Source organism: Nymphalis io, chromosome 16 (assembly GCF_905147045.1).
Source record: "Nymphalis io chromosome 16, ilAglIoxx1.1, whole genome shotgun sequence".
NCBI classification, from domain to species: domain Eukaryota; kingdom Metazoa; phylum Arthropoda; class Insecta; order Lepidoptera; family Nymphalidae; genus Nymphalis; species Nymphalis io.
In genome coordinates this window covers 12866373-12881732 of record NC_065903.1, presented here as the reverse complement: position 1 = coordinate 12881732, position 15360 = coordinate 12866373, and the positions used below count along the sequence as shown (strand labels likewise).

At 36.5% G+C, this 15360-nt stretch overlaps 1 long non-coding RNA gene across 1 annotated transcript; it reads left to right on the top strand.

The window, feature by feature from the left end:
• The first annotated feature begins 226 nt into the window (after positions 1-226).
• On the top strand, positions 227-4569 carry LOC126774363 (uncharacterized). Its single transcript, XR_007669804.1, has 2 exons — positions 227-564; positions 4332-4569. It is a non-coding gene; the product is annotated as an uncharacterized LOC126774363 (long non-coding RNA).
• The last annotated feature ends 10791 nt before the right edge of the window (positions 4570-15360 follow it).

The following is a 15360-nucleotide window of genomic DNA, read 5'->3' as shown; positions in this document are numbered from 1 at the left end:
TCTCGGCGCAGACGTCACAACGGCCTTCATAACAACTATAATATAAGCATAAATTAAACTTTTATTGAATAAAGATAAAATATTGCCAATTTTTGTAAGCCTCCACTTTAAAACTAATTATTTTTAATTAAAAATTGATTTCAATCTACACAATTAATAATACTGTAATGAGATTGTACATGAATAATGAAATGAAAAAGTTTATCGCTCCACCGTAGTTATCGGTACAGCGCTCATAAATAAGCGACACAATTTTATTTATTTTTTTACATTATATTTATGATATTAAAACTACGTAAATTTAATATTGTGCGTAAATACTCAAATAAATAGTATACGAAATAAGAATTTTTTGAGAAAAAAATAATAAACAAAGACCATTGCTGAAAAATGTTTATCTACAATAGTATGTATCAACTATAACTAGGTATGGCTTCATAACGCCTGAAATGCATCTAAGGAGCAATCACTTCAGAACATTATTAAACCATTGGAAATGTACACGTACGCAACCAAAGTATATAATAATGTATAAGTTACGTGTTCCACGTGTGGCGCGGGCATGTGAGTGTTGCAATAAGTGAAGTTAATTAACAGAACAGATGTCATTTGAATATTAATGAATTATGTAATTTGAAGGAGACATTCTACTTATTTCCAATAATTCCATCATTATTTAAAATGGTCACATTTATAAAAATGTAACAGTAAGCTTTCACGGACAAACTATATTTTCAATCATTTTATTTTTATAGCATTTTGATTTCTTTAGATTAAAATTATTAAATAGTTTATGATGTCGCATAAAATACATAGTGTCTGTTTGTAGTAATATCTAATATATAATAGTTTGTATTAAAAACTAATACAGTACTCAAGCAAATCCCATGCAATTTCCAATTGTATTATATTGATAAGTAATATTACTCTTAGTTAATCGGCCTCCCTAGTTTAGATTGCGTTGAAAGCTTTAGATTCAGTTTTCAGATTCAGTCAGTGTAGTGTTCAGTAGTTGAACAAAAGTTATAACGATTTTGATCTCAACTTCAGTTAAATGATTTTACTAATTATATTATATCGTATTAGATTCGAAATGTCAGTGGATTCTCATTTATTGTCACGAACATACGCGACTAGAGCAGTTATTTATTTATTTTTTATTTTTATAGAATAGGAAGGTGGACAAGCATTTGGGCCACCTGATGGTAAGTGGTCACCAAACGCCCTTAGACATTGGCATTGTAAGAAATGTCAACCATCGCTTATAGCCAATGCGCCACCAACCTTGGGAACTAAGATTTTATGTCCCTTGTGCCTGTAATTACACTGGCTCACTCACCCTTCAAACCGGAACACAACAATATCAAGTATTGCTGTTTTGCGGTAGAATATCTGATGAGTGGGTGGTACCTACCCAGACGGGCTTGCACAAAGCCCTACCACCAGTAAAGACTTAGACAAGTAACTGATATTGAAACTGCTCGCTTAGTATTTTTTGTTTATTTTCATAGTGTTATGTATTATGACATATACTTTGGGGGTAATGCTTCATATATAGAATCTGTTTTTCATTTTGCAAAAGAGAGCGGCCCGGTCTATTAATAATCTCGTAAGGATAAGCTTCTAACGCAAAGTTTCTGACTCCACGAAGTTAATAAATCCTTGCTGGGGGAAGATATTCGTTTCGTGATTAATAAATTTAAATCATTTGTTCATTGTTGCTTTATATACATATATGCATTTAATTTTGTTTGATTGACATAACGTTGTATTTGAAATGTTTGAAAAGAATTACTGATGAGTGACTTGCCGGTTCTTTTCGGTAGAATCTACATTTCGAACCAGTGGTAGCTTAACATTTGATATATTTCTATATGATTTGATTTGATATAATTAATAACCTAACGTAAATTATAACTATTGGCGTTTTGTTTCGTAGAATATTTTTCTACCATAGATTATTGTCGTTTTATTTCGACTTCGTTGTTGACTTCAGTAAAAATTAGGTCATTTATGAAAATAAAAAAGCGAATGGGCTGAAAATGTATCCTTGTACCGCAAACTTTTAAACGCAAACCTAATTCGAACGATTTATTTTTTGCTGAAGTGTTTTCAATACAGGGAAGTTTTTCGTCAGTTCATTAGTTCAGTAATATGTCAATACGGTCAGGGTCGGCGTGCTGTATGCAGTCGCTCGTAAAGTGGGCTGTTAACGAGATTATCAACTTGGATGTCGATAATCACGTCTCACACTATAACCGCCCTAGCGCGATACATTCAACCTTATAGGTTTTATGACCTCTATTGCGATAAATATAAGTTCTATACTGCAAGACTCGCCTATCACATTATTCAGAACCACATGTATTGACAATAGCCTTGATGCCTCTACTCAAGTTCTCCGGCTTTACAAAGCGAGTCTTAAGTGTTTTGTATGTTTAATGAAGCCGTTTCGTGCCCACTTATTTAAAACAGAAAATATTCATTTATTAATAATTGTTTAGATATATATTTATTTCAAAACATTCCTAATAGTTATAATTATTGACACAGAGCACTTTATTATCGAAATACAAAGTCACATAAAATACCTTCTTTTCATATGACGATTGCGGGATGGATGGAAACAACACTAGCAGCTTTCCTCCTTAATTATACTCATGAATATATTTTTCTCTTCTTAGAAGACAAGTCTCTCTTCAATTGTTCGCGTCCTTACCTCATCTCATAAATTCGTTTAAAGTTGCATTCTTGAGGCGTTGTTTTCGTACAAGTGGCGGCAGACGCGCTTATCTCTCGCCAGCAGAGATGTGACCTGTATATTCATTCGACTTTACTTAATGTAATCTATGGTTTACTGCCGTCTTTATGATGCCGATTATATTATAAGTTTTGTACTGAAATACTTTTTGATGAAACCCGTCTGAAGAGATTCATATCATGAACCCACATCAAATGTTGTATTGAATTTATACGATAATAAAATGTAACGAAGCAAAGTTGCTTCATAAAATATTTTCGAAAGTTTATCGCGCGTACCTAATATATTATGTAGAATATATAAGAAGGTTCTAAAACAGTATCTTCATATGCAGAGTCGGCCTGTATTGCAATAACTGCTATGAAATATAGATATGGATTTAAAGTAAGAGCCCGTAAATGTACCTTTCCTTTTTGTAGAAAAGGTCGCTTCGAGCTTACTCCGACATACTGCTTCAATGCGAGTTGGTCGATACACGTGGCAAACTTCCATCTGCCGCGTGCAGGTTTCATCACGATGTTTTTCTTCACCGCACAGCACGAGATGAATTAAACACAAATTAAGTACATATAAATCCAGTGGTGCTTGCCCGGGTTTAAACTCTGAATTATGGTTCAAATTATCGTCTTCTTGCTACTGAGCCACACCGTTCACTGTACCTATTTAGTATTTGCATTACAATTGCATTTTAAAAAAGTTTTTTGTAAATGATATTTTAAATACTCGACTCTGATATTTTTGCTAACTAATAATTCAATCATATTTCAGAAATGACAGAAATATAATAGAGTTTATTGTGTCGTTAAATTACTTATTAATTTGTGGGTGTAATAATATAATATAATATATCCTGGGACATTTTTCATGCACGTTGTAATGAAATATAACACGCAATCTAAAACCATACTTAATGAGGATAAATAACCAATATGTTTGACCAGACATTAACATAACTACTGTAATAGAGCTACTGATTCATTCGCGCAGACTGTTTCAGTAAAATAGAGAAAGATCTGCGTAAGCCACGTGAATGCGGAGTGCGGCCGTCGGCCTAAAAGAGCAAACTGAGGATTGCGTTCAGACCTCGATTAAAGTGAAATGTACTGACATCAACATTTTTCCTACTATATTATTAGTGACATTCAACGAATTCATGATTATAGTAATGTTTTCTATTAATTTCATATCTGGCACGTCTTCAAATTATATTTTATTTACAATTTCTCTCCTTTAAATATTGACCGTCGAGCTAGTTTAATATATTTTTGCTATATGTACTATGAGCGTTACAGAAAGGTAACGCTGTGTTTTTAGGGCGATTAAAATTATGATTAATCTTGTGTTTCTGAAGTAAACAGTGTGAGAACCAAAATGTATCGGAACCATGTTAATATAATATATATATATATATATATATATATATATATATATATATATATATATATATATATATATATATATTATATTAAATATATATGTTATCCTTTTTTATTGAATATATTTAACTCTTAATATTTTAGATCAGTTCATAGTTAAATAAGTTATTTACTCTAAATTATTTTATTTACAGATATTTACTCCAAAGTTGGCAGGTGAATTTTGATGTTTAGTCTTGTCTAGTGCAGAAGCAGGGTGGCGCATGTCCCGACGGATGAGGCTCCATGATGATAAATAGTCAGCCACGAGAGGGCAGCAAAGGACTATCAACCCTATTTTCCGCCATCCGCGAATACTCGTAATTGAGATGAAGTCATCTCAGGAATCATCAGTAATATAATTGTCAATAATAAAATAAACGTTCCCACCAGCGTATGTGTACCGAGCGCAAGCCGTCCGGATCGTCCGGAGCGCCCTGAGCGACCGGAATTATTCATGTTCCTCCATGAATATGTAACTGTCCTCTTACACACGAACGGTGACGACATGCACATGTCGTTCACTCATCATTATATAAGATAATACGATCCTTAAATAAACCGCTTAAATAAACCGAACGTCAGCCGTGTCAGAAGTATTCCGATCCATTTGTACCGAATACAACGAACGTCGGAAATGACTTAGAACTTCAACAGAGACTATAACATGTTGTGACGTGATCTGGTAATTCGATTGACATGAGACTTTCAGATGGTTACAGTTTCAGGATAGATTTAAACTATAAAGTATGTTTATATGTTACATATAGTTGGAGATGGCTATAGCTTATTACTACTAAAGTATACATTAAATATAGTAAGGACATTATTTTCCATAGACATTGGCACTGTAAGAAATATAAATACCTTACCCTTTACAATAATACTAAGTAGATGATGTTTGGCGGTAGAAAATGTGATTAGTGGGTGGTACCTTCACTAAGGGCTCACTAAGTAGTACCTACACAAAGACTTACCACTAAGTAACGTTGAAAAATTTGATGTAAAACATCTACAAATCATTTAACGTAGATACTTCTCGTCACACTCGCCATAGAAAAGAAATTCAGTTCAATTCACTGAATTTGGAATACTTGAGATATCGAATATTGAGATTCTTCTTCTTCTTCGTCGTGACACTCTTGTCAGAGCGGTCGTGGTCGCCAAGAAGTATTATGAATTATTCGGCGCAGATGTTATTCGCCTCACGAGCCTTCGCCATATGTCCCTGTTAGTGGTGAGCCTGGTGCATTCATGCAAATATTGAGATAGATATTATATATAATATAAAAGTAGAGCGTGTGGGGAGATGTACCGACTACCACCTACTTACGAATAAATTGCGTGACTCGGTACTGATGGTGGTGTGTGTTGTATGTGTCATATTTATCTTCACTGATAAAATCGCTTGTCTTGATTGGCTATTAACACCGAGCAGCCAAAACTACTGAGTCTTGAAAGCTGACATTTTTAACATACGCTTATCGTAAAACGAATGCATCTGATAACAAAGAATTCCTGTACAACAGATTACAATAAATTTCAACTGTAAGGGTGTGAAATGAGAGAGTTAACTTCGTATGAAGTCGAGACGAGCAACTAGTACGAGTAGGAGATAAAGATTATAGTATGTCATTGACAATTTTGTCCCAAATATGTTTTTGTGATGGTTTTCTGTAATGTAAACCAAACTAATTAATAAAATTATGAGTTTGATCGGTTTTATATGACGGGAGGACCAATTCCGATTGATTTTTAAAAAGTGTCCACTATTCACTTCCATCAGGGTGATCGGTCTTACTAATAATGTAATAGTAGGAAAACGTCAATTGGTTATTAATACCGTTTTATTCGGCGACATCACACAAAAGGTCTGTTGCTACGCTCCGACAGCTCGACCAAGAATGAATTGAGCTGTGTCGGGCGCCCGTATTAATATCAAAAGAAAACAAGACTGTCTTAGCTTGACATTTTATAATTAATTAATCTTTACAAGCAATTATTTGACGGTTAAATTTACTGTTGTGGTTATCCGGGAACGCTATCACGCCGATTTTTATATATATCCGAAGATAATTTTCGAGAATTATTTATCTACCCTTAAATGCCTTTGCGACTGCTAAAAGACATTAGTCTGCGCTTGCAGTTCGAGCTTATCTCATGCATAATGTAAAGCCACCATCAGCGACGCGCCTTCGTCTCCCGATTCTAAGCGATGATGTTTATTTAAGCAATGCTTTAACGGTCGAAACGCGTTTTGGTGTTACTTGAAGTGTACCTTTTGTTTATCTAGAAGATATCCGCCTCTGCCTTATGTAAGTCCAAAAGTTATTTCGAGTTAAGTCGACCGTACTAAAGAACTAAACCTATACTATAATACAAGCGATTGGTATCACGTTATTTAGAAAAATATGTTATAATTTGCTGCGGTGCGACGCGTTTTATTGAGAATTGCCATGAAAACGGTACACGTAGTACCTTTCGATATAAGAAATGTAGGCGTACGTGTCGGAGGCAATACGAGATGAATAAGACAGGAAACAGGATATAAATGTTGGTATATTTACCACCAGACCAGTCACCGATTTAAGGTGTTGTTTCCCTCGTGTCTGTAATTACCCGACTGATACGTTCTTTTAACCGGAACACAGCAATACAGACAGAGTATTACTGTTTAGCGGACGAATAATTCACGAGTGGGTAGTGGGATACGAGTGGGTAGTGGGATACGAGTGGGTAGTGGGATACGAGGACGGTACCTGTACATGCTATACCTTTTCTATGTCGTCTAGAAACTATAAAGAATATTGACGAGCGATATATTGACGAGCCGGTTGGCGTGGTTGGTAGATACTTGCCTTTCACGCCGAAGGTTGTGGGTTCGATTCCCATTCAGCACAGACATTTGTGTGCATGAACATGTCTGATTGTCCTTAGTCTGGGTTTAATTATCTATATAAGTATGTATTTATAAAAGAAAAGTAGTATATGTAGTATATCAGTTGTCTGGTTTCCATAGCACAAGCTTTGTACAAGCTTAATTTGGGATCAGATGGCCGTGTGTGAAAAATGTCCCAGGATAAAAAAAAGAACTTGTAGTTTCCGGAACGATGTTTATATTATAGTCATAAAACGAAAGTTCCATATTTATTATATTTGAATACCATTTTGTGTGAAAAAGCTAAAATGTAATATAACTAATTTTACATAAACAACGGTAAAATCGAAATTTAATATTAAAATCTATGATGCTTCTAAAATATTATTCGTATTTATTCAGATCGTAAAAGCCTTTATAACATCATGTATGTGTTATTTAAATGAGACTGGAACCGGACCGGGAGCCGAGCTCACCTGATAAATAAATGTTGCCGCGCTGCGCCGCACGTAACTCTACCTTTGCTTATAATAAACTAAGCTACGTTCGCACGGGGGCTGAAAAAGCTTGTCGTTTGCGTGGAGCTCGATGGCATTATCTTAAAGCCATCTCGTAGCACCAATCATATCAAATGATTCTATGCTATTTAATTAAACACACGTCATCATGTTTAATTTTGTATATAATAACAGATACGGCGAATATACATATATCATCACAATAATTGTATCAGTGTAGTATTGTACTTACAATAAAATGTTAATGATTGTTACAAAGCTTTACGCCTCGAACACAGAACCTTCCTTTTTTGAAGTCGATTAAAACTACGATATGACCACAATAAAACGTCTATAAACTAAAAGTAATAACCTGTTGGACGTCTGTAGCTCATAGAAACAGATTCAATTAAATCATAATCTAGTTTGATTAAATTTAAAAGGTTTCTTACACTCCGTCCGTTGTCTGAAAGGGAAACTCGACTAATTAATTCAGTTGATTTTGAACAAGTTTCCGTAACCCGAGGCTCGGAGATGATCCAGAGAAGGAACGAGCAAACTTCGATTTGTTTGATGCGATTAACGAGCGAGATAACGTAGACGTAGACTTTCTACGTTCGGTTGTCCGTGTTCGCAGGGCATGGCAGGACGGTGAACAGACGGTGAACTCTGATCAGTGCTTCGCTAACTTACTGAATTGTAGTAAATTATTATTCTCACTTGTATAATCATGTATAAATAAGATATCATAATTTTATCATTAAATTTATTTAGTTAATAATTTCTAATCAATTTAATTTAAACCTAAAACAGATGTAGACACGCCTACATTGAAAAGAACTGAAATGTAATCGGCTACTGTTTTCCGCCGTCGAGTTACGATGTTTGGATACATTAAACTTTTCAAAGGAATTCGATTATTTTTCGAAATTTCAAACATTTAACATGTAACTAGGCCTATCTGCTGCGACTGTGCTACTCTGTGTTATAATGTGACGTTGACAGATGAAGACAATAATAATAATATGACGAGGAAAATAATGTTCTCCTGAGTATGTTCGGACGCGGCGGAACAGAATCAAGACAGCGCATGACACATTATTGTACTCAATCTGAGCTCACCGAAAAGCATTCTTTATTCAATCATGCACTTATCCTATATTAATCTAATCCTATATAAATAAGTTGTAAGTTTATTTCCCAATACTCTCTGTACACCCCTAGTTATACAAAATAAATTAAATAAACTTTATTTCAGATAATAAGGAAATGAAATAGCTATTTAAATATTAACAAAATATAAAATAACATCATATACATAAAATTAGCATCAAAAAGAGCATTCTCATTGACAGCAAACCCTGTCCCGCCCCGTCGCCGGCACACATCACGTGTCGGTCCCTTGAAATACCAATTACCTATATTATTTATTATTCACATGTGACTGACAACTAAATGTAATTTTAATTAAAAATAGATTTATTCAATTATGTTCATATGCAAATTAAACGCTCGCTTTTATATGTATTGCATTTATTGAACGGCTCTCAAATAATCGTGTCAAGCCAAAACTATTAATTACGCACAACATCACTGTAGGTTACACAGAAAGGTTTTGTAAGCATTAAGGTTTTATTTATAATAGTGTTGATGTCTTAGTTATGTTATAAATCAAAGTAACTTTTCTTATCGGTCGGTATAGGTGAAGGACTAGTGTAACTCATTAATTTATAACATAAGTATAGTAGCTTAGGAATAGGAACTTTGATGTTTTGTAATGCAGTCGTCAAATGTGCTTTTAGGGTGCTGTTAATGGCGCAGTAATCATTGTTATGTTAAAATTAATCCTTAATTTAAGTAACTGTACTTGTCACGTAGTGAATATAAAAGTTATTAATATAAAAAACATAGTAATTTTTAGTTTTTTCGATGAATAATGCTTGGTGTTTTCACTTTGGACTAACAGCTTAATAGATATATTACAATATGTTCAATAAACACAATATGTGAAAAAGAAATATATCGCTTGGATCGATGCTGGATTTATTATAATATTATATCTCTTTGTTTAAAAAATAGGTGACAACTTAAATTTTGCTCGTCCGAAGTTAAAATTGTACTAAATTAGGTCAACATTTTTATTTAGTGTAGCTTAAAATTACAAATAATTGGAATATTTTTCAAAGAAATTTTCAACGTAGAGCTTTATATAATAATTTCGTCTAACGAAACCATTTCACACCTCTGGTGTTGAAAATTTACATCTACGGGAGCCGCGAAGTGAGTGCGGTTAGTCGGCGGGCATGCATTACGTCACCGGCGCCGATTACAGTCATTACGGCGCTCGGAGCGGTCGGCGGAGAGAAGGATTTAAAATGAGGGCCGGCTTTCTGAGAGTGTTTATTTAAATGTAAGTAAAGTAGAGGACAGGTTAAAAAATCCGTTGAGTAGTATTCCGCTTGTACTAAGTAATACAGATATTGACAATGGAAACGCGCTGCAGTTGGTTTTAATTAAAATCATCAATATCATTGTAATCAATGAAAATTATTAAAGGTGTGTAAAACAAGTTAAGCCTCACAGTGACCTATAAATTCACGTATATAAGGATTGTATTATACTTAGCGTTCCTGCTCCCCCGTGGACTGCAGTACGTTGTTAAATAATCTTCCGCAAGAATTGCGCGATTCAATTAAAAAAATATTTTTCAATTCCGATTGGTAGTTCCAGAGATTATCGCATGAAAACAAAAATACAATCAAACTCTTTAATTTTATTATTATTTAGTATAGATTTGATTCGTTTTTAATTTGTTTTTGTATGAAATATGTAAAATAAGTAAGAAAAAAATAATACATCCGAAAGCAAATCTTTGCATTTGCTATATCCTTACAACTAGTACAGGGTACAGAATGAGATGAGAGCTGTACGTAAGCCGAACGCGGCTTACGTACAAGTATAATTACAAGTTGGCGGTTTGTATTGAACGCGTTTTCTTATTTTTGTTGTTTTTATTTGTATCTGAAAACTAAGTGCTCTCGCGAGCTGCCAAACGGCCGGAGCAAGTCGCGGCGCAGCTCTGAAAGAAGGAAATAACAGTAATTGCCTCTGTCTGAACAAAATAAACTTCAATATATGGTTTTATTTTTTACCTTTTGGGTTGAAGTTGAACGTGGAAATGTTTTTTTTTTTATTATAAGAAAACAAACTAGCAAATTAGCCACCCGATAATGATATTAATACTATGATAATAAACTACGTCTGACCTTCCTGACCTGAAGCCTTCGCACCCAAGTCACCGCTATAAGATGTTGTGATATTATTCCTACTACGCTAGAGCGAGTAATCATCGTGATATCGCGTGCAGTGTAATATATCGACGGTGTCGACGTTTAATCGTGTCGGTTTAGTGAACGCTCCACACGTGGGCACATATACTTAATCTAACGTCATTATTAACTCAGGCGGAAACTTGCAACACCATGGCAGGGCTCGAGTTGTACAAAAGCTAGTATATCACTAGGAAGTTTTAAATAAATTTTAGTGTTTATAGGTCTGATTTTTGATAATAACCATAGTTATCTAACGTCACTCGTTTCCCTCTTTATATATAAAAGGTAGAGTTTGTAAAAATTGGAGAGAGCTTACACCTGACGTGAGCTCCACCGAGCCACAGCTTAAACAAGCACACACCAGCGGATCACAGTACAGCATGGGAGGAGCAGCGGATGCAGGCCGCAGCCACTTAATCGATAAAAGTCATATAAACCAGATCTCGTGAGGAATTAGACAACTGAGTATAGTGCCGGTAAGATTCACATTTTGAGTCGATGGTAAAAAAAGTGTAGTCCGAAGTTGAATAAAATATTTTGACTTGATTTGCTACGATAGTGCGGGATGCCTCGAAGTACTTACCCCCCTGTATTCTTGCGCGTCAATGAATTAATAAAGTTTATCCCTCCTTGCTTTTTATTCTCACCGACAAGGGGATGGCTTTTTCCATTTATAATATAACTTTGTTATTTATTTATTTATTCCTACAGCCTAATTTAAGTAATAGCCTTTGCTATATATAGGGGGAGAGAAGATACTTGGCTTCGCGTTAAATGCAACGGTAACAATCAGTAATATATATATATATATATATATATATAATTATATTTACTACAATATCATAAATACAAACATTACTTATTAGCAATTTTAGCAAAAATGAACTACATTGATTAAAAAGATTTTGTTAAATAATTAGTTAGATAGTTATTAGTTTCAACAACTCCTCTGCAACAGTCTCGGGAGGATCGTCACGGTTTTTTTTTTTTTTTATATGTCCGGGATGGCAAATGACTCTACTCCACCTGATGGTAAGTGGTAGTAGAGTCCAAACGCGACGACGGCCAGTACGGTCGGGAAGAATGTTCTGTACTAGCCGTCCCCGCCTTGCCGGCCCGCAAGATGCCTCTTCACGTCTCGTTTGAAGGAACCCGGGTTGTAAGAGGAGGGGAACACGTGAGCTGGTAAGGAATTCCATTTTTTGGTAGTGGGACGAAGAAAGGAGTTGCCAAATTTCTTTGTGCGCGATGGAATTGATGTCACAGTTAGGCGGTGACATCAAGAGCCAGCTCGCGTGGACTTAAGAAGGAAGGGGGAAGCAGGAATTAGAGAGAATAATTCCTCAGAGCACTCGCCGTGATACAGTCGATAGAAAGCGCTCAGTGCTGTTATTTCGCGACGCAATTGTAAAGGTTCAAGGGTGTTTGTGACCTTTACGTCGCCAATAATGCGTATTGCACGTCGCTGCAACCGGTCCAAGGCCTCCAGTAGGTACTTAGCGGAGCCATCCCAAAGGTGCGAGCAATATTCAACGCAAGACCGTACCTGTGTTTTGTATAACAGGCACAGTTGTTGCGGCGTGAAAAAACGCCGCACCTTGTTCAGAACTCCGAGTTTTCGTGAAGCTGTTTTTATAATAGCCTCGATGTAATCCCTTGGACTAAGGTCGCAGCGAACGTCCATCCCCAGCATGGCGATTTTGCTTTGTATCATCAGCGGTATGCCACAGAGGGAGGGATGTGAGTAAAATGGTGACTTTTTCGCTGTGAGAGCGCAATGTGTTTTCTTGGCATTAAACTCAACAAGATTATCAGAACCCCATTTGGCAATGAGCTCTAACGTCCTATCGAGTTCAATGACAAGATTTTCCCGCCTCTCCTCAGTTTCCGCCCGCCCAGCCACTGCACGTCCGTGGTATCCACCATACACTGTACTATCATCTGCATAGCAATGTATGTTCCCAAGGGAGAGCATATCATTGATATGCAAAAGAAAGAGTGTGAGAGATAGCACAGATCCCTGGGGGACCCCAGCATTCACTACATAGAATTGTAAAGCGCAACCATCTACTAAAACACGAAGGCTACGCTTGTGTAGGAAGCTGGCAATCCAGGTGCATAGCTGAGCAGGCAGACCATATGCCGGTAGCTTGGAGAGAAGACTTCTGTGCCAGACCCTGTCGAAAGCCTTGGAGATATCGAGGCTGACAGCCAACGATTCTCCATGCTTGTCGATAGCTTCACCCCAGAGGTGTGTTACGTACGCTAGAAGATCACCTGTGGACCGTTTTGGTCGAAACCCGTACTGACGATCATTAATTAGACAGTGATCTTCTAGGTAATGGATCAGTTGGTTGTTTAGAATCCGTTCCATCACCTTACAAAGTACTGAGGTGATAGCTATTGGTCGATAATTTGCCGGGTCAGACCGATCCCCTTTTTTGGGAACCGCTTGCACATTAGCTCTTCTCCAAGCCTCCGGCACACATCCCGAAGAGAGAGAAAGTTGGAACAGATTTTGATGTCAGGCATCGTGTGGCCACATGAAGGTATTGTTGGTGGCTGCGCACTACAATCATCGATCACAGAGTTGTCGGCAAAGAGTTTAGCCAGGAGGTCGGCTTTCTCCTGCGGACTGTGAGCTAGCGATCCGTCCGGATTTCTGAGCGGTGGCAGCGAAGGTTGGCAGAAATTGTTTTGCTCAGACTTGGTCAGACGCCAGAAGCTACGGGAGCCCCTAGGATGCGAAATAAGGCCATGACCAATCTGTACAATGCGCTGTGCATCCGCTCTCGTGTATGCCTTCCTACAGGACTTGGAATTTTTATTGTAGTTTGATTACAAGTGATAAAGTTTTATATTATAGCGTTATTTGCGCAATGCGAGTACAACTACTGCCTTTCTTTTTTTTAACGCTGGAAAAACGCGTTACGCGTTTTCCCTACGGGAACAGTGGGGCTGTGGTATGTGGGGCTCGCCGGTGTCCAAGGCGCCGAGTGCACCCCGAACATCGGAATACCCACTAAAAAACCAGCGGTACCCTTTCCGTCTTATCGAGGAGCGCCACGGGATTGCTTTCGCATGCTACCGTGACGAGTACAACTATGGGCTCGTCCAACTCACGATGGATGAGGTGAAGAAGTCTAACTCTCTATTTTATCAATAACAGAAGAAAAATAAGTTTTTTTTGTTTTTGCTTTTAATTAATTTAGTTAAAAGTAGCAGAAAGTTGAATAACAACAACCGTACATTTAATACATTACAAATATTACTGTATCTTATTTTTTAGTTAGCAGAATAATATTTAATGATAAAATGAAGATTATATCATTTAAATTCCATATTTGTCGGAAAATAAGGGCACGATTACGTCACATTATTATCAGAATAAACCCAAAGAAAATAACAACAATTCATTGGATAAATGTCAAAACCAAATATATTTATAAAAGTTACTAATATTAAAGGCAATAATACAATCAGTTATACAATAACATTATAGATCAGCGTGCTCTCAAAACTACTCGTAGTAGCTCCGTAACAGTACAGTAACAGCCTGTTAATGTCCCACTGCTGGGCTAAGGCCTCCTCTCCCTTTTAAGGAGAAGGTTTGGAGCTTATTCCACCACGCTGCTCCAATTCGGGTTGTTAGAATATACATGTGGCAGGATTTCAATGAAATTAGACCCATGCAGGTTTCCTCACGATGTTTTCCTTCACCGTCAAGCACGAATTATAAACACAAATTAAGCACATGAAAAATCAGTGGTGCCTGCCCGGGTTTGAACCCACGATCATCGGTTAAGATTCACGCGTTCTAACCACTAGGCCATCTCGGCTTTTTTTTCGTAGGAGCTCAAATCCGTTGAAATGTAAATCTACCTTGTACGTCAGCCCTACCAATTTATAATTACCAATGTTAATGTACGTGAATAATTATTATCCAGTAGACTGTTATAATGAAAGGCAGTCGAGCTTGTGACAGAAAGTTCACACACACATACGACGCATCAAGGATATTTACAAATGTTTGAATGTATTTGGGTTAGTACGTACAGCACTATTACAATTATGTTGCATACATTACATTGCCTTTATTGGGAGTAATGGTGGTTTGGCATTGTTAAATAACATTATATAGATTGCTATTATTTACATAAATGAAAAAGTATCGGCTTGTGTTCCGCTACTGGGATAACGCCTCTCCTCTTTTTGTGAAGAAGGTTTCGAGTTTAATCCACCACTCTATATGAGGCAAAATTTCATAAAGATTTTGTGAAAATTGGCTAAAAATAATTGTTGAAAAAGTGGGTAACAATCATACCGACTAGGAGCTTTACTGGCGTAAAGCGTTAAAGTTATAGTTTTATTACGAAAATATAAACGTTTTATGTAGACGCTTCTTCCACCCGCACAAAGCCAATACGGGTGACTAACGTAAGACATAAAGTTAACGATTTAAATTTATAGTTCCATC